The 27,735-nt window shown below is 38.5% G+C and overlaps 1 protein-coding gene across 7 annotated transcripts in view; it reads left to right on the top strand.

The window, feature by feature from the left end:
• The window catches only part of MACROD2 (mono-ADP ribosylhydrolase 2), an 849,382-nt gene that overhangs the window by 498,903 nt on the left and 322,744 nt on the right, over window positions 1-27,735 (top strand). The gene's annotated exons all lie outside the window — the stretch shown is intronic.

Raw genomic sequence — 27,735 nt, 5'->3', positions numbered from 1 at the left:
CCTTAATGTAGAAAAATTATGATTGTAAGCTTCCAGATACATTTCTTGCTCTTCATGCTATGAGAACCCCAAAAATTAGACATTATTTGGCCAAAACTCTTGCTAGATGAAAGGGCTAAGCTTCTTTTAGGAGTTAGGGACAGTGTGCCTGGGCAGCTGCCTCACTGAAGAAGGGAGGAAGCTGATCCCATGGCTCATACTTATACTGTATTATTTATTTTAAAAAACACTAAGAAGCTCACTGGTCAGGAGGATAACTGCATGCAATATAGCCTCCTAAATAGCTGAGAAGTGATTAATGTGTTTCTTATTCTACCTGTTAATAGTTCTTCCTAAAAATAAGGATATTGGTCAATTGTTACTGATTTTATCACCCTCTCACCAAAATCCATCATAAAATAGTCTATTTATGTGATATTTTATTGAATTGTATCATTGAACTTGAAATATACAGTGTTTTACCTCAAAGTGGCAAATTTTCAAAGGCCACAGAGGAAAGGAGCTTTTCTCTCTCCAGCTCCTGAGCTTTAATTCTGTAGCTGACACGGTTGCAGCGTAAGTCTTCACATATGCATAGGTTAGTTCCTTGTAGGTTTGAGAAGGAATTTGCCTTCTGAGCCTGACTTCACACCTTTGGGGTCATTTTGGCTGGTTAGATGATAGCACATGTTTGGCAACTTAGAATGCAAACATACAATCTTAAAAAATGTGAGCTAAACCAATAGTGTTATATGAAGATATAATATTCAGTAAGAGGAAGTTATTAACACTGAAATACCACAAATTGAAAATCAAGCCTTTTGATGAGTGGGGCAGGACAGTTTGTAGGGCTTTGAACTGAAGTCAGATGTGCCCTTCAGAGTGAGACCTGATGAGTATAATTTATTTCTTTTTGGTGAGAGCTCTGCTCTTCAACACTTTTTGTGCTCATGACATCCTCTCTCTGCTTCTCAAAATGGTTCCCAGCAATCCCGCTTTTTGCCATTATGCAAACCATTGTGGGGTCCGTTTTCTTTGGTGGGTTTGAGGGTTTTTTGTTTGGTTGGTTTTTTTTAATTGTAGGCATAAAAATTAGAGCTGAAAGCAGCCTTGGGTTGGTGGGCATGTTTTGAACCCCTCTGGTGTTGTTTAAAGACCAAAGGATGTTCATGCAATTCTCACTGGAGCCAGTAAGAGCTTTGTGCAGTTGTTCCTGCACCCATCCTTGTTTCTGCCTGCTCTGGGCATTCACAAGCTTTTAGGGCATTCAGGTTAGTTTGAATAAAGTTCCTAATACGATGTGGGAAAATGAAAATAGAATAATAATTATTGAAAGGTGTAAAAAAGTGTATTGAAATAAGAAAGGAAAAACTTTAGTGGGCATTGGTCAATGCAGGTAATGCTTGTATCTGTGGAGAGTGTAACTTTTAGGATATTCTAGGTAGTAGCATGGTGTTTAACATGGAATAATAAAAAGGGATTGTACTCATGGAAACTAGCCTGATATTTCATGAAAACTAGCCTGATATTTTAATGAGGAAAGATAACCACAGGAGAAATCATACACAGGTTATTTCCTTGCTGGTTAAGAGTTGTTGCCTGTGCACCTGTTTGAGATAAAAGATGCTCAGCACCCAGACTTGCAGAACACAGCTGCACAAACTGAACAGGAGCCAAGAGCCATTCATTCATGGCAGCATTTGGAAGCTTAGCAAGCAATATGGATTTTAAAGGCCACATGACAGATCGTGGACTGCTCTGAAAAGCCCTAAGGCCAGTGATTTCAGTGATGCCTTGGGAAGTGAAGGCTGCTTGAGTGTCTGTCCTAATGACCAAACCAAGCCTGGAGAGAAGTAAGATGTATAATTCATTCAATTAGGGAGCAGGAGTTTACTGGGAGTCTGAAGGAAAGGAATGCCAAGTGTGAGTGGGTTTCACAAGATCCAGTACTGTAGGTGTAGAGGGAAGGAAAAGAAAGTGATTTAAAATATCCATAGATTTCTGAGGCTTGCAGAGAACTGACAGAGTGACTCAGACAGCATTTGAGTGTCAGTTGGGTTATGGCAACAGAAATATTTGCAGTTTGAAGAAGACAGACAAAAACTGGGGGGGGGAAAGTTTACCTGTGTAAAACTAGGAAGAGAAAATCAGCTGTGCTGATGGATGGCCTATTTTGAATGCCTCTTTAACAAGAAGATGAAATAAGTATGTGAAAGAGAAATAGAAGTATTTTTAACGTAGATAATGAGTAAAAGGAGGAAAAGCCATGTTAATGACACATAAATAAATAGGTATTGATGATAGCAAGTTGCAGTATGCTAAAAGAAAACTAAATCAGAGAGCATCAGTGCACTAGTAATTATAATAATTGAGAAGGAAGCAGGAAGACATTAGATTGTAACAGCACAAATCCATTACCTTCAAAAACAGAAAGGACAAATCTAGAAATTATTGCATGAAGAGGAAAAAGCCCCACCACAATTGAACGTATTTTGAACATGAATTGTGTTAAAGGAGTTAGAATTGCTGGAGGCATTATGAATAGAGGGTGATGATGAATGGCAGCACACTGAGCTGGACCAAAGCATGCAGGGTGACTCAGGGTGTACCACTAAATGCGGTTTAATTTAACAACTTAATGATTTTTGAAGAGTACATAAACACCTCATTAATTACATTTACAAATGATACTACAATAGGCAGTGTTGCAAGCACTGGAAAAGGACAGAGATATATGATAACAATTGATGAGAGACTGAATACAACCTCATCAGGATCCACTCCAGTACCAGAAGGGAGTTTCTGCCTTTGTTGCAATGGAGGAGGGGTCAGAAATGTAGCTGGCAGCTACAGTGGAACTCGGCACAGGAAATGATGGAGTAACATGTGGTGGGGAAAAAAAAAAACAGTTCACAAATAGACAAAGTGTGTCAGAAAACCAGCACAATGAGGAAATGGTCTTGAATAATAAGTCTCAAGTTAGATGTGCTTAAAGCAGTTACTTGTTTCACTATTGGATATTGTTGATCTGCCTCTGGAGAAATGATGGATGCCATGGGGATTGTATTGCAGTTCAAAGTGGACTGGGGAGAACTGGATAGGATTCGAAACAGACCCAAATTCTGTTACACAAATGTGTATGTAGTTGTTTTACACATTGAGGAAGGAAAGCACTTGCCTTGAAATCCTGTGTAAATTCTGAGATGCAGCTTTGTGGAGGGGAGGAGAGAGCAATATCATTGTGTATGTGACAACAGGACAATTACATGGTGGAGCTGATAATAATCCAGGTTACTTTCACGTCCAAGGAGTCCAGGCATGGATGAGAGCAACTCTGGCTAACTCCTAAGGGAGCACGGATATCTCATCTGAACATATTATCATCTTCGTATCTTAAAAAAAAAAAAGGGAAAGATGGGTACAACTGAAAATGAGATGAGGGAATGTAATGAAATGCCCATCAGAGCGATTGCCAAGGTTCATAATCCAGCAGCAGCCCAGCTGTGGGTGAGGATCTGCGCGGACATTAAGGCAGGAAGAAAAGCCTCAGGAAACAAATTTGATCATCCTCAGGATTGCTCATAGAAGTCACACAGCCACTGACATTTGCATTTGTCTCCTGATCCTGTTTCCTGAAACATTTTATATTCGATATGAGGTTTCCCATGCCATATCAGCTATTTTGTACGGAGTCAGCCTCTCTCAGGTCATCCACTCCATCTGCCTTCTAGGTTACTGAATTTTGTGTTTGTGTGTGTCCTTGTTATCTTGCATTTCCAAATCCACGTGCTGCTTTTTCCTCAGCACTTGTTTGTGTAGCTGTGCTCCCTCTAGGACACTTGTGCTGCTGTCTGACTATTTGTGTGGTCAGGGTGAACCTTTTGTCTTGGATGAGTCTTATTTAGATAATCCTCTGTCTGGTGAAAGAGGATACTTGAGACAGGTTTCTGTTTATCTCCACTTAAGTTGGTACAGCTGAATGGGAGAAAAAATATTTAAGACAATTCAAAGAGAGTAAATAGCTGGTGTTTGAGCAAACTAATTTTATTAAATGTTCAGAATAATCTCTTAATAGTAAAAAAATCTGTATTTGATACTGTTCTGTTTTGCACTGTACTAAGGATTGCTATTGTGCATCAATTAAATCTCTGCTGCCTGAAACACTGGAAATACATCACAGGCACCAAATCTTTAATGAAAGAAGATTTAGTAAAAAACAGTCTAATAGGTGCTTTTCCTCCCCTGTCTTTCTGTACTAGTTTTCTAAATAAGAGAGTCTTACAGCCCAATTAAGTGTAAGGTTATCAGGCAGACTTGGGCAGTTGTAATCACTGTTTTCAGATTTTAAATTGGTCCCCTGTTTACACAGTCTTTGAAATTATTTACTCTGTGTGCTCTTTAAGCTTTTCGTGGGACCTCTCATCCTGCTTTTCTTTGCATGCACTTCTTTGAAGCCATCTGATACCCTGGAAGCTTTCTGAACATCAAACACTTCCCTGCCACCTATTTTATTCAGACTTCACTTGTGGTTTTGAAAAAATTTCAGTTAATTGCTGTCAGTCAGATTGCAGTTAGACAGGGACTTCATTAACTGCACAGAGAATTAAAAAAAAGATGGTGTGTGTTGCTGTGGGTGGGATCCAAGCCAAAAGAGCTGTAGTGTGTTTGCAGAGAGGGGAAGCTGGTGCTGGTCCCTCACTCAGAAGGCAGAGCAGGCTTCCTCCACAGTGGTTAAGGAAATGGAGTTCTGTTTGGGACTACAACTCTGCTGTTGTTCAGGCCTGTGCTTGGAATTGCAGTCTGCAGGAACTCTTCATGGTGGCAGGGGGTGAATTGTGAAGCTTTAACAAGAAGCATTTCTTTAGCCTGCACCCTCTGACCTCCACCTCGAGGGAGAATTACAGGGGACCAGAGGGGGCAGCAGGAAATCCTCTAAGAATGTGGCTTTTTGAGTTCCAGAAGGAGCTCTGCTTATCACCAACAAATGCATTAACAACGTTATATGCTAAATACAGATTTTTTTTCTTGTTGTTCTCCCACAGTCAGGTAGGGATGAGTTTATGTTGTTCTTGAGCCTTACTATTTTAGTTTGATGTGGCATTAAAAAAACAACACACCAAAAAGATGTGTCTCTTTGTGTGCTGTGAATGCAGAAAGTTGTTCTGCTCCAGGGAAAACCTCTTAGCTGGACTTCTCAGAACAGCCACACTGCTGCTCCTGTCTGAAGTACATGAAAAGGCAAAAGGGCATCTAGAAATAGCTCAGCAGTGAGAGGGGCCCGTTCAAGGGCTGATTTGCTCATCACCAGGTCGAGTGGAAAAGCCATGGCTGGGTGGTGGGATGGCCAGTGACCTGTAATGATGGGATATTCCTGGGAGAGTAGGTTGCGTCTCTGGGCTCTGAATTAAGTGTGTCCCTCCTGTGCACACAGCTTATGCTGCATTTTTTGGGGAGCTTTTTCACAAAAGTATGTTAAATAGGATCAGGAGGTGCTTTTTGAAATCTGTGTTTTGCCTCCATTCCTGGGGTCTTCAGTCACTGTGCACAATGCATAATACTAGCTGTGCATTTGCAGGGGCTTTGAAATTAAGAGTATTATTTGAGGCTACCTTAGAGAAATATTTCTTTCCTTTATAATTAAGTTAATCTACAGGGAATTTCAGCTCTTATCCTTTTTTAGGTGTTTTTTTAACCAAGGTCATGTAATTATATTTTGTCTGTGATTGGCAAAGTTAATACAAATACTAATATAACTTGTTTGTACTGAAGCACAACTTAATAATTATTCAGAGCAGCATATGAAAATACATCAGGAAAGGTACGTGCCACTTACCTGTTTATAGCACTTAAGAAACAAACAATTTTTTTTTCCTTGTCTAATATATTTGTTTCCACCTGTAATTAGGGATTTTTAAAAAAGGTATGCATCAATATTCTTGATATTTGTATCCACTTCTAAAAGGAAGCTGTACTTGTGCTAAGCTGTACAGTTTAATTGAGCTTCATTTGAGTAGAGACATGTTTAGCCTTTGTGATGCCTGAATCTTCAATTATAACTCATAGACTGAAATTTTCAGTAGCTGTTTCAAACCAAGTGTGTTTTCAACTCTTTCTGTCATAAATTATAAAATTAATGAAAGAGGAATTTTATTTGAATTGCAAGATGCTTAAAAAGGTGTACTATTGTGTATTTGTCTAACAATTTGGTTTACACTCTTGCCTTTACCTGTCTTGCTCTCTTGTGCTGTAGAGTTATGTTTTAGGGAAAAGTTAAGTGATTTTTTTTTTTTTTGCTATTTCCAACAAAACTTATTTCTTGCTGAGAATGTTGCCATAGCAATGAGTTATAAGTCTGAAATTCCTAAAGGTTGGTTTTATCATCTTGTTTTCTGATATAGATTCATATCCATCAATCAGAAGAGTTGCTTTGGAAAGAAAATTTCCACAGTATCATAAATCCACTTAATTTGTTTCTTTGAAACACTTGTTTAACTTGTAAGCTATGATATGACTGATGTTATATTTTCAGATTCAGTTTTCTCTGCAGCTTAGCCTTCCTCTTTTTTTTTCTTTTTAGCTTTCTTCTTTTAGGTATTTTCCAGATAATATATTTAAAAATTAATCTACTACTTCTAAGTTTTTCAGTTTGCTTAATCATGATGTTGGCATCAAATGAGGAGGTTGTGATCTTTCCCTATGATTCCAGAAATTATTATAGTTGGCCATATTTTTCATAATCAAAGGTGAATCTGCTGCTTTGTTTTGGATGCGCTCCCAACCATTTCTTGCAAAATTATCTTGGTAGATTGAATTGCAGCCCTTTTTCTTCAATAAGGGTTTCATTAAATGAAATGTATTCTGTGAGATCGCGTGTAAATTGCTACACCTAAACAGAGATGCTCATTCAGTTGAGAAAGGCTGAGGAATGATTGAAGCACTGGGCAGAGATTCTTCAGAGAGTGAGTTGAAGTTTGTAGTGGATCTTGCGCTGGAGGTTGCATGCTGAACTTTGACAGCCTTACCCTGTTATGGGAAAACCAAGAAAGGAGCAGCTATTGAGTGACAATTAAACAGGGAAAATGGTGAAGCTACCTGTTGTGCTGCTGTGTCCAGTGGGGGGAAGACAGTGTCTCAGCCAGAAATGGAGTTAGGAACACACCAAAAAGTAGAGTGAAAGAGAAAGGATTTTAAGCACAGAGGAGAGGAGACCTAAGATGAGAAGAAGATTAAAAACCTCCTAACACATAAAAAGCTATTGAGGACTAAGAGTAGATTGTTGTCCGAGCTAGGGACAGGACAAGAAGAAACAGACTGAAATTACAGGATTGGACATTTAGGTTTGAGACTGTGAGAAATTTCCTGACTAGAAGGTTGGTAAAACATTGGGAAAATTGCTTAGGAAACTTGTGGCTCTACCAGTATGTGCAGGTGAGGCATCACTAGCATTTAAATTTTGATTCTGCCCCTGTCTGGTTATATATGCAGTATGTATTTCCTAGGGGGAAGTGGTTTTGTTTGATTTGTTGTTTGAAATGTATGAGAGTGTTGGCTTACCATGGCTAAGAGTGTCACAAGCAGCTCAGAGGTGTACAGTGATCAGCTGTGAGTGCATTTTATAGCAAGGCACCACACAGAAATTATTTGTTATAACAGTGATGATGCTGTGACCTGATGTGATTCTTCCTTTTGTTGAAGTTTGTAGTGGAGTATGTCTGTGATGCTTCCTGCATAGGAATATCCACACCCCCCTTAGTGATGAACACCTTAGCTTAGGTTGGGAGGGCAGACAGGGACAGGAACAGCCCAAAAAACTGAGCAAGTGCTTGAACCTCTGCCAGCAGATGAATCTCAGGATGCTGGGGCTCAGATACTGCACCAAGGGGCATTAACAGAGGACAAAGATTAATATAACCCTTTGAACCACCTGGCTCATCTTCAACCACAGAGTGTCTAATGGTATAAAGAAATAACTGTGTTGCTTTAATAAGCTGCATTGCCAGGCAGCCTCAGTTCTCCATTTTGTTGTTCTGTGGTGTTGCTCTTGTAGCTGTTCTGTAACATGGTGATCTTTGCGATGACAAGAGGGAGAAAGGTGAATTATTTTTTGGGGGGATTTAATGAAGCACTGACTGAACACTGAGAAAAAACATCCTGAACTGGTGGGGAAAGGGAATTACTTGCTCAGGAATAATTTCTGCAAGTTTGTGTATGTGATGGGTTTAATGTGCGATAATTTGCCAATCACCCTGTGGGAATTCTGTGCTTAAAAGGGTGAAACTTTCTAGAGAAACACTGCCTGTTGGCTCAATAATTGGAGAACTGTCTCATTAGGGAAGGATAAAGTACAGATCTGTCACACAGTGGACCACAATGTTCATTACATGAGACAGCTCATAAAAGCCAGGGATTGCTGGAAAGTCTACATCATAAAATGTGGACCAGGAAAATGTTTGATGTTTCTGTGCAGAGGAAATTGCACTTCATTGGGATTGAAAGAGAATTAAAAAATAATAAAAGTAGACTAGAGGGATTCTTATTTGCATGCACATCTCAGCTGTGCAGAGTCAAGTATTTAAGAAGTTTGTCATTATTTGAATAGCACATTCTTGTAATGGAAATTCACAGTAAAAGTTGAGCATGTACAAATTCCTATCAAATCCCAGAGTGCTGGTGAGCTGTGGCCATCAGGCTCTGTGCAAAGCCATCCTTGTCCTTTTATCTTGCTGCTTTTCATTGATCTATTCCCTATCACCTTGTAGGCAGTTTGTAGGCGCTTCAGGAGGGCTTGTGTTTCCTCTGTAGGAGCAATCAGTGCAATCCCTGTTAAAACTCATGGGATCCTCAGCAGCAGCAGTAATGTGCCATAGAAGTTGCAACAGGATTGGTTTGTTTGGGGTTTTTTTTGGACACCGCTGTCGTTCTTTCCATCGCCACAAGTGGATTCAAATTTTGCTGGAATTAGAAATTGCTTATTCACAGGTTTTTCTCCTGGTGGTACCTTCTGTGGCGCCTAAAAATGTATGAAGGGGCTCTCTTATCAGTACCAGCTTTCTTTTTCCCTTGCAATTTAATGTTGAGGAAAAGAATGTGTGATGCTGCATTTTGGCACTGCACCATTCTCCCAAGGTCCTTGTCATTTGGCTTTTTTTCATCTGACAGTTTTGAGGCATTTCTGTACATTCGATTTGCATTTTTTAAACATTACCTTAACAGAGAACAAACAACAGCAGGAAATTTCTCATGTTTTTTAAAGTTTGAAATCAGTCAATTTTTCAAATAGCAAATTTTAAAAATAATTTTGAACATTGTTTTTATATTTAAATAGCTAGTGTGAAGCAAATAAATTAGCAACTAAAAGCATAAACTATTCTGTGTATCGAATGGGCACCATAGTACTTACCTAGGTTAAAAAAAGATTTGTCATGACAGCATAATCTCTGTTTAGGATCAGAGTAGATATATTGGAAAGTAATTTTGAGAAATAATCAGAAGAAGCATGCTTTTGTGAGCCTTATTTGACAACTCATTAAATATGATTTTCCTGAATTGCTAGTAGTTGCTTGGAGCCATTTACATTATGCACAAATTATATATTAAATCATAGTTACATATAAAGAAACAGCCATGTTCAGTAGTCAGTTACAAAATTTATACCCTTATCTAAAGGTTTTCTAGTATTATTCCTGTGGGATGATGTCATGTTATCTTTTAAGGTCTCTAAAGTATAAAACCGCTGTAATTAGAGTAATATAATTTAAGTGATATGATTGGCACTTCAGTATTGATTCTGATGGCATATTAATTTCTTTCATCTGAAAAACTGTTCTCACTGAATATAAAACTACATGCAGTATATATTCAAGCAAACAGTTTAGCAGCCTGTCTTTTCAAAGCTGACTCCCATATCAACTCCTAGTGATGCCTGTCAGTTAGAATTTAGAGTTCTGTTCATAGCAGAGATGAAAACAAATACAACAGAGTTATTTACTTTAGTAACATAAAATATTATATAAAAGATGAGTTACTGTGGTGTGATTTCCTGTGGCTTGTCATGGAAAGGCATCACTGCTAGGGGAAAGAATAATTTTAATTGGGATAATTATGGGTAAATGGATTTCTCGTTTGCTCTTATTATGCCTTTGCTAAAAGATGACTGCATGAGTGAAAGCTGTAAGCCAAGAACACACATTCCTGCAGACTGTAATTAGCTGTACCCTGTTTAGTTTACAAGTGGCCTTACTAAAACATTATTATTTACTCTAGTCTCATTGAAATATTACGTTGTAAATAATTTTCTAAGGAGATAAATCAGTGTATTGCTGGGTTTTATGAGTTTCCATACCTTTCTGAAATTTCTTGGACATACTGGCTGTATTGAACCTTTATGAAGTAAATCTTAGCCACAGAACCATGCACTTCCAGAGAGGCAGAACTCACATAAGACAGTGGTTTTTGTTTGGACAGAAACCTTGGGTGATGATCTCAGTGTTTGGGCAGAGTTATCCACTGACACGTCCTCCTGAGTCCACGCTTCCATAACCAGAGGGCAGTTTTTCCTCTGCTTGTGTGAAAAAGGCAGACTGAAAGCATGTCAGAACCCACAGGAAAGGTGAGAGAGCATATATCCAATAAATGTTTATATTCATTACTGCTAAATTTTCATATTCATTACTACCAAGTTTTTATATTCGTTACTGTGGCCACTGGAGCCTGGGCTCACTCTCAGAACTTGCCACACCAGGAGTGGGGAACTGCCATCCTTGAGCTAAGAATGACACAGGAACAGACCAGGGAGCTAATTGCAAGAGGAGAAAAGAAGGCTTTATTACAAAAGATTCTTTGGTTTTTATAGATGGATAGGATACATTCTACTTGATTGGCCAGTTAAGAGGAAACATATGTCTCACACACCGTCCTTGAGAATAGGAGAACAAGGTGGAAAAACACTGCTTGCAGATTGTTTATACTAAAAAGTTATCACCTCCTTAAAATTCTTTAAAAAATTCTTTAAAAAGTTCTTAAAAAAAAAAAAAATCTCGAAAAACACTCCTTAAAAATTCTCATAAACCATTGTTTGAAATGATTGCTGTTCCTGTCTCCCTGACTGGCTGGAATCCACAGGGAACTGCCTTGGAATGGGGATTTACCAAAGGCAGAACCTTTAGAGCCGTTTGCTCTATGGTGCCAGACCCAAGCCAGGGACCAGGCAGAGGAGAAAAGGGAGGCTCTCCATCTTGAAGTTCCACAAAGAAGAGATTATTCCAATTAAAGGGATCATACCCAAAGAGCCCCGGGCGCTCCTGTGCAAGGGGGTTTGTACAGATACTAATCAGGGGGTGGATACAAACCAGCAAACCAACAAACAACAAACCAACAGGGAATCCTCAGGAGAGGAATGAGGGGATTCCATCAAGTGTCTGGGGCCACTTGGGGTAGGAGGGTGGAGAGGATGGGTCACAAGGGCCAATGGGGCCTCCAGGAGCAAGGGAATTCCAAAGGGCTGTTGCAGACAGAGATTGTCCCGCGGTTAAACTGGCAGGGAAGGTTTGGGAATAAGGGTCTGGGTTGCCTTGAGAGGCAGGGCAAGAGCTGGAACAAAGGGTGGAGAATGGCATGAGAGACAGCTTTTAGGGAGGGTAAAACCCAGGGAGAACTCAGGGAGAACGTGGGGGCATAACAGAACGAACCACTTCACAAGGAATCAATAAAATAAATTTGAACTGCAACGCATTACCTGTTGGCATTCCTTCTTGCAGAATGCATCCCTCCCTTAGTCAAGCAGAGAGAGTCAGGGTTTTTGCAGGGAATTTTTCTGGCATGGTAGTGATGGGATTGAGCCTCCTAGTTTGTAAGCAGATGATGTTTCAGTGAGACTTCTCTGTGTTCATTACTTTGGCATGCCCTGGATTTGTCTGTGCCTGCCTCTGTAAATGTGATGCTTTGTGTTTTCTCAGGCATGTTGGAACTGAAATGTGCCTGCCCCCCCTCTCCTTCCCCCAGCATTGTCGTGGCCCTGAAGTTCAACATTCGAGTGTTTGTGCAATACAGAAATCTTGGTACCTGCCTACCTCCTGCAGAATGAGGAAATGCTGCCATTAATGATTCTGGATCACTGAAATATCTGATACTGATCTTTAATCTCCATCTCCTACTCAGTTCTCACTTATGTCTCAAGCCCTTGTGTGAGTGTTTTTTACAGCTGGATCATTGCAGATCAGAATTTTTTTTTAAAGGAAAATACACAATGGTACAAAAGCATTTCTCACTAACTTCTGGTACATGCCAGCATTCCTGTTTGACCATTCCTTATCTATTCTTCCATTTCCAAATGCACCAAGACTAAGTTTGGTGACAAGGACAGACTCAAGACAAATATAAGTTGTCAAACTGTTACTTTCTTTTTTCTAAATTCATGTCTCCCTTGCATTCTGATTTCCCTGTTTTTATACTGTGGTGCCATATTTTCTTTCTTTAACAGAGAAACACATTGTTCCAAAAATGGTGTTATTACTTACTGCTATTTTGAATCAATATGTTGTTGTCTGTAGTTTTGTTTCTTTCTTCTTCCCCCTCAGTTTGTGTACATCCCTTTTTTGATCCCTCAAGGTGTGCTTCATTGTGTTCGAATTCCGTAGGATATTTATTTATCGATTTTTTTTTTTTTCCTAATCTTTCGTCATCATCCTTTGTTCTTTATTCTCATGTGTCTTCATTATTTCAACCCTTTTGGATAATCTGTCAAATTTTTAAGGGTCTATGACTATCAAAGCCACTGAGCTGCATTAAATAGAAGCTGAGTTGTATCCAGGCCCACCTGAAGCAGCAGATATATAGAGATTGTCATTTGGTTATCTCCCCCTAGCACATCTCTTCTGCATTGCCTTGGCAGAACGTGACATATAAGCTAAATTTTTGTTGCAGTATTATTATCTGAATGCTCATAATTCACCAGTTCAGTTCTGTCTTCTCAGGAAAGCAAGCAAGCCCAAAGCACCACATCCAGGTATATTCAAAATAAAATAGAGAAAACTAAAAGAGTTGGTATACTTAAAAATAGAGTTTCAATAGACCACCAACCATTTGGTGCTCCAAGAACCACATTGCTAGAAAACTGTGAGGTGGCAGTGCTGCCTGACACTGGTTTAGTTGAATAAGCTGCCATCCCAGATGATGTATATTCATCATATTTCACCCCCAGATGCTAATGACGTTAATGATGGCTAATTCTGCTTAGGCCTGATGGTAGCAGTGACTACAGCTTGTAATCAGGCGTTAGAAACATCCCACTTGATAAATTCATGGATGCTGAGCCAAATCACCTACTTCGCTGTTCACTTTAATTAAAATTGCTCATGATCGATGGTTTTAAAAGCAGGAGCTGCTGATGTTGTTAATCACCATTTATTGTGCATCATTTCAGTGGTGCATCTGTTTCCCTCCCTCATAGCTGGGGAGGGAGATATTTTGCTGTTGTCATGTATTTGGCCTCAGTTGGGCTTGTTTTTTGGAAGGCCTAATCCAGTGTTAGCACCATCACCCAAAGAGTTTCTGCAGGAACCAGAGATAATTGAAACAACTTTTCCTATTCGGACCAAATGCTCACAAATCTTGACCATGAAGAGCTCCATTATAGCCACACGATCTGTACTCTCTGAACTGGGAGGCTTGGATGAGTTAGTACAATTTATCATTGTACCTTTCTTTTGCAGTGCAGGTGTACTCTGAATAAATGAAATAATTTTTCTTTATTATCTTCTTGTTAAGAAAACTAGCCCTTGCATTTTCCCCAAGTGAAGGGCTTCTCTGAATAAATATGCAAAGTATCATTTCACAAAATGACTTTCTCCTGAATCCCTTTGTACTTAGTCCCAGCAGAGAAGGGAGAGCTGAGATGGTTTATAAAACAAATGCATGCACCTTGCAAGCCTTTATGAGGTAGTTTGGGGAAAAAAATGGAATGCTACAAAAGAGCCAGGGAGATTCTGGTTAAATGACAGGGTTCAGAAAATGCCTTGGAGTAGAAAATGCAAAGTTAAATTCTCACTAGTACCTAAATTACAGTCTGGACTTAATAAAAGCATTTTCAGCCAAATAAAACGTTATGTAGTTTGGACTGAATTGTGAAAGGTTTTGTTAGTTAAAGATAACAATTCCCTTGTAATTTTGGCTTGTGAGCAGTACCTATTTCAGCAGTTAAATCTAAACAGGCAGGAATACTCAGGCATTAATATAGCATAAGAATGGGTCAGGAAACGCTTGAAAAATCCCACCCAAGGCAAACTTGCAAATGAGATGAACACTTGTAGAGCGGCTAATGAGAAGCAGATGCTTGGTCCTTTGGAGTTCCAGCAAGACTGGGGCAGGTGTTAGGAAGGTCAGATTTTGAAGTAAAGTCTTCCTAAAAGCATATAGATAGATATATCAGACATACGACCTTTGCAGTTCTTGAGCAGTTAAGCATGTGCAAGTGATGTTGTTTAATTAAACTATTCCTAGAGAGAAGGACTTTGTGCTTCCCTGGTTGTGCCTCCATTTTTCACCTTGGTGTGTGTGCTGCAAATGTGGCAGCACCGGTGTCAGCAGGAAAGTTTTTACTGAGATCATTGCATGTCTCCTCTGTGTATCTTCTGGTGTGCAAAAGAGCTTGGCTTGCTCTAGAGAAATGGCAGCGGATCAAAGTTAAACTCTCTTTTAAAAACTGGTAAGCAGCAGTGGCACTGGTAATAGTCCAAAGATTTCTCATTCAGTAGGAAGAACTGGTTCGTATTAATAAAAAAATCTTTAACAGTTCTGAATGCATGTGGAAGCTTTTGCCTTATGAAAGTCTCAGGAAACCTTCTGTGCTGTATGCTCCAATTTTTTGGGTTTTTTTTTCTTTCTCTTTCTTTGAAAAATGGCTCAGTAAGTTTTTTTTTTTTTTTTTGTAAGTCCTATGGGTTCTGTGTGGACATCAAGTGAAGCACCACCCTTAAAAACTTAACTCAATGACCAAAGTGCATGTCAAATGATGGCTCACTTAGAATAAAATGGTGTTTTCTGTAAAATTTTGGGGGGCATGAAATCTGTAAATTAAGGCTATGTGTACAGTGGATCACTTTCCTTTTTTTCCCCCAAGTTTTTTTAGTATATTAAGCTCTTCCAGAATAGCTTGTGATGTTTTAAGATTGCTGAATAAATAAATCAAAACCCTTAATGCAGTAGGGTCTCTTAATGGTGAACAATAAGCTTGCAGCTACACCACTGTTCTCCTCTGAGTTATTATTTGGAGAAATAAAATCTTTGAAGGGCTCTTGAACACAATGGTATTAATTGTGTGTACACCTTGGGAAATGCTTGGTTTTAAGAAAAAAACCCAACCAAACCAGCACCCTCTCCCCACCCCCAAAACAAATGAAAACATTTGTATTGAAATTGAATGATCATAGATGCTTTCTCCCAGCCACTGAAGATGAAAAATTTGGACTCAGCTGAAGCTACTGGTGTCAAACTCCCATGTTGTGTATCTGAAGCAAATCCCATCAATTCTCAGCACTCAAAATGTCTTCAGCTGGCATAACAACTGCCATCAAAAAGTAATAATCAAATCCCAAATGGGCAAAGGGAAGGCTCTGTAACATATTCTGGTAAATCACTCATTACCATGTTGATGTCAGAAAACAGTACCAATGGAAATGATCAAAGTGAGGTAGTATTCTAGAGCAGAACAGTGTCAAAAATTTATGTTTTTGCAAAAAGGCTCACACAATTTCATATAAATTTTCATTTTATTATGACTTTAATAATTGTATACTCGGGGTTTCACTTCAGAAGTGCCTCAGGCATTTGCTCCTAGCAGTTTGAATGTGCTTATCACAGATTATGGGCCCTGCTTTCCAGTCACTTACATGGAATAAAAATTATTAAAGGCTTATGGAAAGTCATAATTTAAAATACCAAAATGCTGGTATATTTTGAAAGCTAATAGATGACATTTGCCATAAGGAGTGGTAATGGACAAAGCCCCAGCAGTGGAGTAGTTGCAAATATTTGGACATTTACTGTGAGCTAAGTGCAGGAGTAAGCCTGCCTCCCAGGACATGCCCTGGCTACAGTGAGATGATCCATATGGATAGATTTTGGATTCATAAATTGTTGCCAATTCCTGAATCCAAACTGTGCATGGATCACCAAGGCTGATCTTGTGTTGGATTAGTTTTCCTTGTCTTGGTTTTAACCTTTTTTTCCCAGCAAGGTAAGGTGAAAGCTTGTGTTTGGGTGACAGGCTTGAGCTTCCTGCAGGAAGCATTGTGTTCTTTTTGGATTGACTCAGAGGGGGTTAAGAGCCTTGGCACAGTTTGAACTTGGAGACGTTCCTGTAGTAATGTCCAGCATGGAAAAAGACATGCTTAAGTGATTAGGAAATTAAATCTAGAGGGCAAATAATTATAGGATCGCTGACAGAAAGAGTGAAGAATAATACAATTTTTAAAATTACCTGGTTGCAGAACATAGTTCAAGTTTCAGTACCTTGGAACTGGAAAGAGGCAGAATTGATAGCAAGTGTTGGATTTTTATTATTTTTTATTTTTAAAATGAATTCTGGGTCAAGATAAAATCTTAGGTGTTTTGGGAGGTGACTTAAGGGTTGCATGCTCTGTAAAAGAAGGCAGGATGAGAGTCTAGTGAAAAAAGAATTAAAATGGAGGCTCTCTGAAAAGGAAGGAGGAAAAGACAATGAGGTATTTATTTACCAAGTAAATATTTTCATGGTACAACCTGGAAGTTTGGTTTTTCTCCTTATACATACATAAATATTTACATGGGAAATGAAGTTTACTCCTCTCTGCATGGTACAGCTGTTGTGAAACAGGTATCTCTGAATCCTAATGACTCACTTTCCACCTGTAACTTGACTGAAGGAGTGTGGAAGCATGTAAAAATACCAGGGACTGACAATGGAAATCATAACCTGACTCATTAATGCAGCAGGAAGAAGACTGTAACTTTTCCCTGGTGCATGTGGAGTCAGTAATTAGCCAGTGGCACTGTCAGCATTGCTCTGGTATTTTTATAGCACCTGTGGATGAGCTGTTCTTAGGTGACTTGTCACTCAGTTATAGAAACTGGTGCTCCAGTCCACACGGAATTTTGAAATACAGCAGATGGGAGAGGATGTGAGACTCTTCTGAAGGAGATTAATAGGAAAAGGCTGGCACATCCCAAACACCAACTAGTGTGTGTGCTGCTGAGCAGAGGGGCTGGCTGTTTGGTATGAGTGATTCACCTGAGCTCCTGGTGCTGCTCATGGTGCTGTGTTCACATCCCCACCCTCTGCAGATGCAGGGATGTGCAGCCTGGCACACCAATCTCCTTCCTTAACCTGGGCTTGAGGCTGCCAGAGTGCTGGCTGCTGTTTCATGTGGGGAAAATACTTCATGCTTCTAATTCTGCTTCCTCTGTACTTCTAGTTGACACAGGAGGCTGAAGGAGAGATTACAAATACATTAGAAGTGTGTTACTGTTAGACACTTTACTGTATCTTACATGTTTTCCCAACAGATGCAGACTTCTACATTGTTTTGGGTTTTTTCATTACATAGACAGTGCTTAAAATAAGGATTGTTTTGGAAAGTCTTTTATAATACTACAGAAGTTTGTAATTTGAGCACCTCAGCTTAACCTGAACTATTTTTAATTAGCAGTGCTTTGTTTTCTTCTACATTGTTACACAGATAAACAGAACAACTGGAGAAAGGCTAATTGATTTACCTTGCTCAATTTATGGTAATGCTTTTGATAACATTTGACATAATTTTCTTAAACATGATAGAGAAGGGGGAGTTGTGGAATGTTTTGTTCTTCCCGGTGTGTTATTTTTGGTAAGTGTCTGGAGTGCATTTAGATAAACTACAGTGCTAAGTCTAAGCAAGAAAGACCTAAAAGCCCACTGAATTACTCCTATTTGCATTGAGAAATTAACTGTAATTAGCATTCAGGTTTTAATGATACTGTATTTGTGAAGCTGATAAGGCCTCTGGGAGTGTGATAGCAGGAAACTTCTATTGTTTACTATATGCAAATCAGGCCACTTAGCTTTAATTAGAGGTTGAAACCTGGAGCGATTATCAGCAGTTGCTTTAGTATTAATGAGCTTGACAAAGCTGTCCATCACAGTTTTTTACAAGATTGAGAATTAGAATATTTAATCCCAGTTGGTTCACTGTTCAAAGGATGTGCAGCCCGCATCAAGCAAAACCATTTCATTTTGTATGCCATCCGTTTCATTGGTTCCAGTCACTGCAAAGACTGAAATCCTTGCAAATTTGTATAGCTGCTATTTTCTGCAGGATGGTTTGAGAATATGAGACAATTTCCTTTAAGGCTTATACTGCCAATATTTTTTTTAGAAACTAGTTGTTCTAAGAGCAGTTGTGCAGTTGCAATACAGAATTTAGTTGCTTGACATCTGAACCATTAGAGCTTACAATAACTGTTGACTGATTAATTTCCTCACAGAATTAGCTGATGTCTCCTCATGTGTGATGGTGATGGATATTTCCTTTCACATTCTGATTTTAGTGGAGGATAACAAAAGAGATATAAGGGAAAGAGAAAAAGCTTACAATGCCTAGCCCCTGAAATGATTTTTATTTCTCTCTCAATGGAAGCACTAACCATTAGAGTCTTCTGTTGCTGCTCTTTAATGTTTTTTGCTTTTTAAAAGCAGTTTTTGTGCTAAGAAGTAAAAAGTTTCAGAGAAAATCTATACACTGGGGGGCGGAGGGTGGTTTAGGAATTGCCACTTGAATGTTAGTGCTTTTAAATACATTGTTGAAAGTTTTCTCTTTTTGGACTAGTTCTTTGGGAAACACTTCTCTCTTCCACAAGCCTTTAAGTAATTATAATAGGTACTTTACATAGAGGAATATGTGTATATATGTATGTATATGTATGTTTATATATGTATATATCTATTTATCTATATATAAATGTAATCAAGTCTTCATTTTTTAATTGTCATTTCAAAGAGAACAAAACCTAATTGTGAGCTTTCTTATGCTCTCACAGGTAAGGCTGGAGTGAACCCAGCCATGGATTTTTTTTTGCATTTCTCAGGTTTCTTAGGATGCAAAAAGCTTTACTGTATTGAATAATAATGCAGTACTGTCTTAACTGCTGACCATTTGGGTATGAAATGAGGTTTTAGCTCCTCTGTTTTTAAATACTGGAGGTTGTGTTTTCAGCAGAGATGGCAGACCAGAAGCATTTACAGGGCATTATGCGGTGCTATTGAATTACCCCAACTTTGAAGGTACAAAGTGGGGGCAAGCTGTGGAAATGGTTTATGGCACATGGGAAGCAATTTTTGGGGGTCCTGCTCTGCCATCAGGAGGGACACCAGAGCTGTGGTGAGGGTGGTGGTTGCTGCCCTCACTGCAGGGTGGGTTTTCTTCCTTCTGGTGGGGTTTCCATTTCCCTCCTGTCCCTTGGCACTCCAGAGCAGCTGCCGCTCAAAGACAAAGCCTGGTTACATCCTTAGTGTTGGAAAGGCCATATCCAAAAAGAAAGCTTTGCTTTCAGGGGGAAGGTCAGCTGTAGAAAGTTTTAAAAGGTTAAATAACTGTGCATGTTCTAGATCAGTATCTTTGAGAGCTGAATACTTGGGGGAAAGTAGCACTGAGTCTCATTTGTTTGTAATTCTGAGTAAGCCAGAGCAAGATGGATGAGAATTATTAATCAGATGTGGAGATGCTGGTACAAATTTACTCCTCCAGGAAAACACAACTTCTAAGCCATGTGCTTTTTGGTGAAACCACACTTCTGAATATATCCTAGGTGAACAGAATTGAGGTTAAGGGGCTAGTGCTCTGTCTCACAGGCAATAATTGGCTTGTTTTGCAGCCATGGGAAATGCAGTATATAGCAGTTTTCTTAACTGTTTTGTTTTTGAGAAAAGGCTAGTTAGGGATCATCAAATAAGTGACCCAGCTGGCTGATCAGAAGCCATTAATTACTAACTCCCAAATCACCATCCTTCCACTTCTGGCCTGTGAATTACTGCTCTGATTGTCCATATTGGGCCAACTTTGGTGTAATCTGTATTTCATGTCAGGTAATTTGATTTAAGCAACAGACCAAACAGGCCACTAAAGGATAAAAGACAGCACATGAGTTACTTACCTTAGTGAAGCTTCTTCTGTGCTAGTTTATTATTAAGTAGTGAAAATGGGATTCATTTTGTGCCTTTATCCTATGCCATGAGAGGTAATTAAAAAATTGCTGCAAGTATAATTTCCTTATTAATACTTTCCCTACTATTAACTTCATAATAATACCATATTCCATTTTTAATACCTAAGTTACATAAAGCATTAATTCCTCAGAAGTTTATTTTTTCTATCTTTTCTCAGCAAGGAAACTGATTTAATCTTGCCCTAATTCACTCTGAAGGTTAAATGTGGTTTCAAGAAAAGGAGAAATTGGTGGTGGTATTGTTTTTAAATGCTCCAAGACTTTTAAGTATTTTTGGTATACTGAAAGTTTACCATTATTATATAGTAGTATATATTTAGCATTTATTAACTTTTTTATGGCTCCTTTTAGTTATTATATTCATAAATATAAAAGACACATAAATTACCAGTGAATCAAAACCACATTTAGCTACAGTTACTAATTCAGTCAGGCAATGTTTCTGGTTTTGTTTAGAGCTCTTCATGTCCCTTTACTATTTTATATTTATAGCCATTTACCCACAGCAGCTTTGTTTATTTTTTTTTTTTTGCCAATAGGTGACACACTCAGTGTTTCTTAAACCCTTCCAGTGGCAGAACATTTTGTTGGTGTATTTCCATTTTCATGTGTTACCCACTTTGTTTAAAGTTTATTTGAAGTCTTCATGGTAAAAACCTGGAGGGGAACAATTTGAGTGTTTCTATTACATCTATTTTATTTTATTTGAAAATTTGAAGTAGGCTAGGCTTAACATTAACATTTCTCTTAGGAAAGATTTTGCCTCTTCTCCGCTCAGATGTGAACCTTATCAAGCAAGCATCACTCTGAACACAATAAAATTTGGGAGTGGGGATTGCATTTGCCAGGCTGCCACAGGCATTTTAGAAGGTTCAGTGTTATTTGTTCTAGACATAACTCTTTGAGTTTGCTTACATCAAAAATCTCCTGCCCTCCCTTAAGTGGTATCTCTGATAGAGTTCCCCAGCAAACATCACAAGGTCACTGCAAGTCATCCCTGGGAGCTGCTCCTCGCTGTGGAGCAATCACTTCAAGGCACACGTTTGTTGTTTAGCAGAGAGCAAAGGAGAGATGGGACATTGTGGCTGCTTTAGAGCAGCTTTGATCTCCTCTTTCCTAACAACAGTGCTCAATGGTAATTACAGTTCCTTTTAAAACGTGTTACAGAGGTAGGATAATAAGTGGAAAGGGAATTTTCAGTCATTTTCAGTGTCGATGAATGCATTATTAACTCCCAGTGATTTTGCAGATGCTATTTCTGCCAGATGAGCCTGAATGAGAAGAGCCTGCCAGATCAGCTATTTCAGGATCTCTGTTTTCTGCACTCAGCAAGGGATGGTTCCAGTCAAGTCTAGCTGTAAATCCGAATCCAGGAGACGGGGTGTCTGTTCGGGCTGCCAGCGTGTTATGTTAGCCCAGCTCTGATTCTTTTGTCTAGAGCAAAACTGAAAATCCTGCTAGAAAATTCCCTTTTTGATGACTGCAGCCTCGGCTGGCTGGCTGACTTAGTTCTGCATCGTGGAAGGGCAATTAGCTTTGCAGATGTCTCTGGGCAAGGCAATGAAACTGAGGAAGGCTGCAGAGAGAGGCTCTTCCAATACAAAACAAACCACCCCAGATGGGTGTCAGAGCATCAACACCCATGCAAGGAAATTCTGGCATCACAGAGTCATGTAATCAGTTAGAATGGAAAAGGCCTCTAAGGTTATTGAGTCCAACCATTAACCTAAAACCGCCTGGTCACCAAGTGCTGCATCTACAAACTCACATTTTCTCTTTGCAAGACTGACCAGGAAACCTTCTGGGCTCTTCCTGGTTTGTGGTGTCTGAAATTTGAATAAAGACATTCCAAGTGGAGTGCCTCCACATCAAAATATCTAAATCTACCTGTCACTGAGCAGCTGGTATGTAATTTTTATGGTTTTTTTAAGGGAAGAAATTGAAATTTCTTTTAAATTAAAAAGTTTTAAAAGTTTTAAGTTTAAAAATCATTCCAACTCATAGATTTGTGTCATTTTTCTTTGAAATTGACTTGAGTGTTTAGACCAACTCCGTGGTTAGTGGAGGCTGTAATGGCGTTCCTGAGCTTATAAATAGCAACAAAGCTAGTGATCAGTTTTAGTAATCCATTGGCAGCATTGCTTACAAGAAAAAAAAAAGTGGACATTTTGAAATTACTTCAGCGAAAAGCTAATCAAGCTTAGTCACACTCTCTGAATTACTAACTTCTGCCTAGCAAGTTTGCTTGATTCGACATATGCTACAGAAATTGCAGTTTTGGGGTTTCATGGAAGATTATCTAAACTAATAGCTTTTCAGAACAACTCTGCTGTTAAAGAATGTGAGAGGATTTCCTTGATTTGTTTTTCATTTGTTTTTCCCCTGGACGGTATTGCAGGACGAAACTTGTCTTTCATTATTTCATTCATTCTTGACAGTTGCAGCTCCTAATTATGCTTTAGTTATCGTTCTCTGGAACAGTTTTGATGCAGCGAAGGAAAATAATTATAGCCAGTCAAAACATTCATGTGAAGCCGCAGAGTATTTTTTCATGTTGCACTAGAAAGTTGAATCTCAGATTTGTAATTTGAAATTTGTGTTCCATAGAATTGGAAACCAGAAAATAATTTCTGGAGCAAGCAAATAATACAGTACCTGTAGCAACATGACTGCAGTCTGTTTCCCGTTATCTTTAAAATGCTGATTTTTTAGAGATCCATCAAAACCTCTGTTCCTAAGAGATTGTTTCTATCAGATCAGTTGGGAAGGTTTCTAAGAGGACTTCTTTGATTCGTATGCATTTTCTTGTGTAACCTTATGGAAAATATTTGTGGGACTGGTAAATGTAAGTAAAATTCATTAATTGCTACAATTAATTTAAAGAATTGTTTTAATACTTTTTTCAAAGTCAAAATAAATACTATCTATTCTGAGAAGATGTTTTCTGAAAAGAAAGCTTTGATCCAATTTTCTTGTGAAGGTAGTGCTCCATTTTAGCATTCCCTTGCAGCATTATTTCTAGCAAATGGTGACAATCAAAAACATTTTCAGAGGACCTGGACTTAATGCTCTTTTCTTGAACACCAAGGAATTTAAATGGAGTTTTCCATTGTTTATATGTATTTTTATTGGATATCTTTTAATTGTATTTAAAGTCTTACATGCATTGTTGATGTTTTACTTTATTTCTCTTTTGGCCCTTCGGTGTATTTGAAGTCTGGAATTCACAGAAATGACTCAAGGGCTTTAGAGCAGAGTGGCTTCAGTAGGAAAAAAATAGCTTTACAGCATATTTGATGTGTAACTGTCTTCTCTTAAGAGTTGGTAGCAGGAACATTTGTAAAGAAGCATGCACATTCTCATTGCAGTTGAGCAGGTCTTGTCAGGATTGAAACCTTTAACCTGGTGGGGACACACCACTGTCACTTGCATGCTAAGGAGTGAGTTGCTTTGGAATAATAGAATCATTTAGATTAGAAAAGCCCTTTAAGATTGTTGAGTCCAACCATTAACCCAGCACTGCCAAGTCCACCACTGAGCCTTGTCCCCAGCAGCTGCATCTTTTACTACAATCTTACTGCAGTTTTAGTTGCTTGTCCTCTATAACAATTTGGGAATTTTTTTGAGGTTTTTTATATAGGTAGAAGAGTTTCCCCACCCTGCTGACCTCAGTGGGATTTCATTTCAGTCCATATTGAGCTAAAAGTTCTTCTGAAGAGCTCTGTCTATGTCCTCATTGTATATTCCATATTTTGGTCACATTAATAAGCACAGTGTTATAGATGGGGTTGAGGCACCTTGAAACCTAATTTGCTTCCTTTAGGCCTGCTCTGGCAATATACAATAATAAAACTTTCCAAATTTGTATCTGTTTTTGTTGAGCCATCTGGCTCATCCTGTAAATAAAATACGTAACTATGAAGAAAGCATTTATAGCTTACCTAGTGCTGTTACTATTAATTTTAAATTGTTGGAAACTTAATAATGTTTTAATTCACAGTCCCTTTATCAAATTGTGCTGTTCTTGTAGCAGGAGAACTTGAAAGGTTTCACTGAGTCATACCATGGATCTCACTAACTCTTGTGTCTGCTCTCAAGGAGTGGCAGAGAAAAAATACTTGGGGAAAAGAATGAGAAAAGCAAAGGCATGCAGCAGTCGAATTTTTTTTTTCCTCTTTGTTTGCTTTTCTTAATCTCTGCTAAGCACTGAGCTGATGTTTTTTTCACAATTACATCTAACTCCAAGCTCCTGCTTCTAATAGCTAAATTACAGCTTATCATTGTGTAAGTAAAGTCAGGATTGTTTTTTCAATGCATGTTAATTTGCATTTGTCAACACAGCATTTCATCTGCCATTTCACCCATCACCTGAGCAGTCCATTATTGCGGCATCCTTCCACAGCTGTTTGCAGTGGGATTTGTTAGTGAGCTGCCTCAAAGAGCTTCACCCAGGCACAGGTGCCCACCACAGGGCAGGGCTGGGAATATGGATGCTCTCTCCATGGCAGTCTGTGTGAGGGGTAAGGTGAGAGTGGTGTGACTGTCCCAGTACATTAATTTTAAGTTTTGTGGCTCTTGAGAATGTTTCTGTAAGGGCTGGATTGTATGTGTCAGTGTTAGAAATGCTTCTCAGCTTTTGTCGAGCTTCCTTTCCTTGCCTTCATTTCTTGGCCTAAGTTTTTGAAGTAGATCACTTTCTTAAGGTGTTAGAGATGGCTCACTGGCTCTTCAAAGTCCTTGTCATTTACCATGGGCATCTGTCTTAGTCTCATTTCACTTTTATGGAAAACATGTTTGCAATCAGTAAAAATACACCTGCAAGACGTCAGGGATGTTTGGGTGTGGGTGAGGCTTCTGAGATAAGACACTCCTTTTGCTAGGTCCAAATGTGACAGATTTTACAATTTAGCACTTCTGGAAACTGTGCTCCTGGTTGTACTGCTGCTGGCTCAGAATGACCAGACTGCCTTTTCTGCTCATATCCTTGCTGGCGCTGGTGTTGTTGCCCATAATTGATCCTTTCTCATAGGATTGATCCTTTTTTCATAATTGATCCTTTTGATTGCCAAAGCAGTTCCTCAGCACATCCTTTTTCCATGGCACTGGCTATCTTTGGTGAGCTGCGTACAGCAGCCAGGCTGCAAATTTTAGTAGTGGGAAATGGAACTAAACTGCTGCCAGCTTTTTTAGATAGCTACTTGTGACCATGTTCACAGGGGTCTTAGGATGAGGGAAGAGACAAGGATCTGACTCTGTGTTTCAGAAGGCTTGATTTATTATTTTATGATATATATTATATTAAAACTATACTAAAAGAATAGAAGAAAAGGTTTCATCAGAAGGCCAGCTAAGAATAGAATAGCAAAGAATGATAACAAAGGTTTGTGGCTCAGCTCTCTGTCTGAGCCAGCTGGGCTGTGATTGGCCATTAATTACAAACATCCAACATGGGCCAATCACAGATGCACCTGTTGCATTCCACAGCAGCAGATAATCAATGTTTACATTTTGTTCCTGAGGCCTCTCATATTCTCAGGAAGAAAAAATCCTAAGGAAAGAATTTTTCATAAAAGATGTCTGTGACAGCTGTTGATGAGAGACATTGGGATGCTTTGCTCCCAGTGACGAGTGCAGGTTAACAAATGAATGTTGGTGTGAAATAATAAGGGAGTTTTGCTTAACATTTACTTCCTTGTCTTTCATTTGTGCCTTAAAACATTATTGTCAAAAAGATTATTTTTCTCCTCAGAAGAAATGCAAACATTTGTGGTGGTGTGTTCTTGGGGGGAAAATGGAACTACCCATCTTAGGCAGCATTGTTAATTTGGATTGGGTGCATTTTGTGGGAAAAGAGTTGGTTTTGGCTGCTTATTGTTGTGATTTTTTTGTTTGGTTTGAAAATTAATTTTAAATATGTTGCATTATGTAGTGTAGATTTGTGAATCTTCTGCCCAGATAATTATCTTTTTTTGATCAATGTGTGCCTGGGAAGAAGCAGCACTTTCCTACCTCCTTAGAGAAAATTCTGTTAGTTTGATGAGGACTGTGAGGAGTGCTGCTGTTTTTAATTATTTTATTATATGCTTTCCAAAGAAACTTTCTCCTAAAGGAGTATTGTACAGGGGGAGTTAGAAAAGCTCATTAATGGTGATAGGATATAAATATAAACCAATAAGAAAGGAGGTGACTGAATCATGTGGCTGTGTCTAACTGGTGAAATCTTGCTCTCAAACAACTAGATTAAATAACAAAACAAAGCCTGTTCTCATTCTTCCCTGGCTAAGTAATGCTTCAAAACACTGTCAAGATGATGTGTGAGATTTTTATGTTCATAAGATAAAGAAATATAAAGAAAGGTTCAACAGGGGATTTATTTGAAAGAAAAAACTTAATGAATGCTTTAGTCATTTAAGAGACTACTATGGGACACCTCTTTTTCTCAATAATTATTACACATAATATTTTTTGATGATTCATCTTTTGCCACAGAACACAATTAAAATGTCATATTTTAAGTAATAGTTTTAATAATAGTTGCAATAATTTCTCTGGCTTTATTCATGTTACTGGGAAAATTTAATAAAGTTTTTTTTTTTTTATCAGTAGCAGTTCCATTTCTTGATAATTAAATGCAAGTTTCATAATCTTACCACTTTTAATTTGTCCCTGAATGATGTGAGACAACTGGGAGGTTGGTGTAATGCTTGTAGTCAGGGACACACTGTTTTAAATCTGAATTTTAGAAATCTTGCAAACCCAGTGTTAGGGCAGCTTTCTAAAATGCATATAAATCCTTGCATCTTGTTGGAAAGTGATAGAAAAAACAGGTTGTGACAAAGCAGTTGGCAGGAATATTGGATTTTTGAAGATTCATTCGAATCTCAAAATCTGCTCTCATAGGTAGGGAAAATATTTTCTTTATTTCTGAATGGTTTTTGAAGGACCACAGAAAGATGCAGGAATGTAACTGCCTTATTAATCACACTTTACTGCTGCTTTACCCACTGCAAGTAGGGTAGCCAGAAGTGCCTTAGTGTTTGAGCATTACAGGTTTCCATTTCACTGGATTTGGGTGTTAACAGTTAATATTTTGATCCAGCTGAAAGCTTTGGGAGTTTTAACTGCATGGTGATTCCAGTGATGGATTGATTTGCAATTCTGTTTTGAAAGATTTGGGAGGAGGTGCAAGATTTGAGGTTATGCAAACCTCATTATCTTTTTAAATCAACTATTTTGAGTTCAAATTCAGTTTTTGGAAGGAAAAAAAATGAGGATTGAAAATGTCACACAAGTCCATTGAGATGTCTTAAGAAAAAAATATAGAGAATGAAAATGATTGTCAAGCAGAGTAAGAAAGACATAAGGAAAATGCTACAGGGTCCAATTTCATGAATAAATATCACAGAAAAAATGATCTTTACTATTAATGAGAAAGTCCATATGAATGTGCTTGCCTTGTTCAGATGTGGAAGAGAAAGAGTCAGCACTCTGCCCCATTTCTGTTCAGAAATGTCATCAGGTTTA

The sequence above is a fragment of the Zonotrichia albicollis genome, chromosome 3, assembly GCF_047830755.1.
Source record: "Zonotrichia albicollis isolate bZonAlb1 chromosome 3, bZonAlb1.hap1, whole genome shotgun sequence".
NCBI lineage: Eukaryota > Metazoa > Chordata > Aves > Passeriformes > Passerellidae > Zonotrichia > Zonotrichia albicollis.
This window is presented reverse-complemented; position numbering and strand designations above follow the sequence as displayed.